Genomic DNA, 4,556 nt, shown 5'->3' with positions numbered 1-4,556 from the left:
ATACATTCTTCTCTAGTGTACATGGAATTTTCTCAAGAATCAACCACATACTGGGACACAGAAATAGTCTCAACAAATAGAAGAGGGTTGAAATCATACCAACTATATACTCTGATCATAATGCTTTGAAACTAGAGATCCACTGCAGAAAAAAATCAGGAAGAACAGTAAATAAATGGAGATTAACCAACATTTTACTGAAGAATAACTGGGTCAGGGAAGAAATAAAAAGAGAAATTAAGAGATACATAGAAACGAATGGTAACGATAGTACAACATATCAAAACTTTTGGGACATGGCAAAAGAGGTCATAAGAGGAAAGTTCATATCATTACAGGCCTATCTCCAAAAACAGGAATGAGCCCAAATAAACAACCTAACGCTTTATCTTAAAAGACTAGAAAAGGAAGAACAAATGAGGCCTAAAGTCAGCAGAAGGAAAGAAATAATCAAAATTAGAACAGAAATAAATGAAATTGAAAACAAAACAAAACAATAGAAAAAATGAATGCAACAAAGAGCTGGTTCTTTGAGAAGATTAATAAAATTGACAAACCTCTGGCTAGACTCACTAAAGAAAAAAGAAAAAGGACACAAATAAACAAAATCAGGGATGAAAGAGGGGAAATTACAACTGACACTGCAGAAATACAAAGAATCGTGCAAGAATACTATGAAAAATATATAATAACAAATTTAATAACCTAGAAGAAATGGACCAGTACTTAGAAAAAATACCTTCCTAGACTGAATCAAGAAGATCTGGAAAATCTAAATAGACTGATCAGCAGTATGAAAATTGAAACAATCATAAAAAACCTACCAAAAAGTAAAAGTCAGGAAGCAAATGGCTTCACCAGTGAATTCTACCAAACATTCAAAGAACATTTAATACCTATTCTCCTCATACTCTTCCAAAAAATCGAAGAGGAGACAATACTTCCCAACTCATTTCATGAGGCCAATATTACTCTGATACTGAAACCTGGTAAAGATAACACACAAAAAGAAAACTACAGACCAATATCTTTTATGAACACACATGCAAAAATCCTAAATAAGTTACTAGTGAATTGAATACAGCAACATATAAAAAGATTATACACCACAATCAGGTGGGCCTCATCTCAGGGACACAGGGATTATTCAGTATACACAAATCAATTAACGTGGTACACCATGTAAACAAATTAAAAAATAAGAATCATATAATCGCATCAATAGATGCAGAAAAAGCCTTTGACAAGATACAGCATCCATTTATGATAAAAATACTCAACAAAATCAGTATAGAAGGAAAGTACCTTAACATTATAAAGGCCATCTATGACAAACCCTCAGCCAACATTATACTTAATGGTGGAAAACTAAAACCCTTCTCTCTAAGATCAGGAACAAGGCAAGGCTGTCCACTATTGCCACTCTTATTCAATATAACATTGCAGGTCCTAGCGAGTGCAAGCAGGCAAGAGAAAGATATAAAAGGCATCCAAATAGGAAACGAAGAAGTCAAAGTGTCACTATTTGAGGATGACATGATTCTCTATGTAGAAAACCCTAAAGACTCCATAAGAACACTACTAAAAACAATAAGCAAATACAGTAAAGCTTCTGGATACAATATTAAAGTTCAAAATCCACAGCATTCTTATATTCTAATAATGAAGTGTCAGAAAAAGAAGTGAAAAAATAATTCCTTTTGCAATTGCAAAAAAAAAAGCACCTATATAATAAAAACTATAAGACCCTATTAAAAAAAAATTGAAGAAGATACAAAGAAATGGAAAGAAATTCCATGTTATTGTGATTGGAAGATTCAACATAGTTAAAATGATCATATTATCTAAAGCATTATACAGATTTAATGCAATCTCCATGAAAATCCCATCGGCATTTTTTAGAGAAATAAAACAAAAAATCATCAGATTTGTATGGAAGCACAAAAGACCCCAAATTGCCAAAGCCATCCTGAATAAAAAAAAAAACAAGGCTGGAGGCATCACTCTGCCCAACTTCAAATTATACTACAAAGCAACAGTAATCAAAATGGCATGGTACTTGCAGCAAAACAGACACATGGACCAGTGGAACAAAATCGAGAGTCCAAAAGTAAATCCATATTTATATGGACAAATAATTTTCAACAAAACGGCCAAAAACATGCAGTGGAGAAAGGAAAGCCTCTTTAATAAATGGTGCTGGGAAAACTGGAAAGCCACCTGCAAAAGAATGAAATTAGACTGTTGTCTATCACCACACACCAAAATTAACTCAAAATGGATTAAGGACCTGAATATAAGACCTGATACAATAAAATGCATAGAAGAAAACATAGGAACTAAACTCAAGGACCTTGCACTTAAAGAGGATTTTATGAATTTGACCTCAAAGGCAAGAGAAGTAAAAGCTAAAATAAATGAATGGGACTACATCAACCTAAAAAGCTTCTGCTCAACAAAAGAAACCATCAAGAAAATAAAGAGACAACCATCCGAATGGGAAAATATATTTGTAAGCAATGCCTCCAATAAGGGCCTAATATCCAAAATATACAAAGAACTCATACAACTCAATAACAACAAAAAAACAAATGACACAATCAAAAAATGGGCAGAGGACCTGAACAGACACTTCTTCCTAGAGGACATACAAATGGCCTTCAAACATATGAAAAGGTGGTCATCATTGCTAGCTATTAGGGAAATGCAAATCAAAACCACAATGAGATGCCATCTCACACCTGTTAGAATAACTATAATCAACAGGACAAGTAATAACAAATGTTGGGGAGGATGTAGAGAAATAGGAACCCTTATACACTGCTGGTGGGACTGCAAATTGGTATGGTCACTGTGAAGAATAGTATGGAGGTTCCTCAAAAAAACTACCATATGATCCAGCTATCCCTCTGCTGGGTATTTACCCCCAAAGACTTGAAAACCCATATCCAAAAAGATATTTGCATGCCGATGTTCATAGCTGCATTATTCACAGTGACCAGGACATGGAAGCAACTGAAATGTCCTTTGATTAATGATTGGCTAAAGAAGCTGTGGTATATATATACAATGGAATATCACTCAGCCATAAGAAGAGATGAAATACTGCCATTTGCAACAACATGAATGAACCTTGAAATAATCATACTAAGCGAAATAAGCCAGATAGAAAAAGTTGAAAATCACATGATAGCGCTTATATGTGGGATATAAACCTAAAAGCAACAAATGAACAGGACAAACAAACAGAGACTCATGGACATGGACAATGGACTAGTGGTTGCCAGAGAGAGGGGAGGAGAGGAGAGGGGAGAGGGGGAAAAATTAAAAAGTAAAATGTTAAAAAAAATTTTTAAATGGCAAAAAAGAAAAAGAAAAAGAAAATAAAGACAATCTTGGTATCTATGCATGAAAAATCAATAAATAAATAGATGATAGATAGATGATAGATAGATAGATAGATAGATAGATAGATAGATAGATAGATAGATAGATAGATAAATTCATGATCTTCAATACACTCTGTGTCCTAAGATAAGGAATGAAATAGAACATTTCAAAAAGTGGAGATTCAAGTCCTGCACCTAGAGAGGGAGGGTTCTTGACTGAGTGCAGGAAAGTATTCAAACCCATGCCAGAGTTAGAGTCAAAAGGAAAGTTTATTAGAGAAGACATGACACTTCATAGACAGAATGTGGTCTCTCAGAGACAAAGAATGAGAGAGCCAAAAAGGACAGAGAGACCGAGAGAAAAGACCAGGAGAAAAATGACAGACTGAAAGACAAACAGACAAACAGACAGACAAAGATCACGAGTGTTTAGGGAATTCAGTTTAAATATCATTCTTAGTGTCTATGAATTACATTTTAAAGATTTTGTTTACCTATTTTCCTTTGATGGTGTGAGTATATAGTGGGAAAGATGTGAAAGACATGGGTATGTATCAAGAAAGCCTGCTGGCAATCTCCAGCCTTTATTCTATAGATAGGTTCCCTGTAGGGAATGAATGTTTGGGTTTATTTTGTGTAGGGTATACTTAAAGACTCTGTTTCCCCTTCTTGGTGTGGGTGAATGGTTTGTTAGTAATCTCAGCAGGAATCTTCCTTTGTTCTGTAGGTTTCCTTGTGGTCTGGCTGTTGGGCTAGTGGGGAATTCACTCATTCATGAGGTATGAGGGGGAGAAGCAAGGAGGATGTTTAAATACTTAGGGAATGGGAAAAGGCAAGAGAACTCCCAAAAAAGAAAAACACATGTGCCTTCTGATATCCATCCACCACCCATTATCCTTCAACTCCTAACTGAGAACCACTCACACCTTCCATTTCCCCAAGTAAATGAAAAATAGCAGTGCCCATATAGGCAAAAATGGACATGGTCAAAGAGCACTTCTCTAAGAGAGTTTTTAAAAATTGTAGAAGCAAATGGTCTACTTCTGCTGGGATTTAATGGAAGAAATACTTATACCAGAGAAAATTCTTTAAAAATATGATGGAAAAAGCACATTCACACTTGCGCTCAAAATTCAGTGAATAGTATCAAAAAGTTCAAAAACCCTC

This window comes from Pteropus vampyrus, unplaced genomic scaffold (assembly GCF_000151845.1).
Source record: "Pteropus vampyrus isolate Shadow unplaced genomic scaffold, Pvam_2.0 Scaffold217, whole genome shotgun sequence".
Classification (NCBI taxonomy): Eukaryota; Metazoa; Chordata; class Mammalia; order Chiroptera; family Pteropodidae; genus Pteropus; species Pteropus vampyrus.
This window is presented reverse-complemented; position numbering follows the sequence as displayed.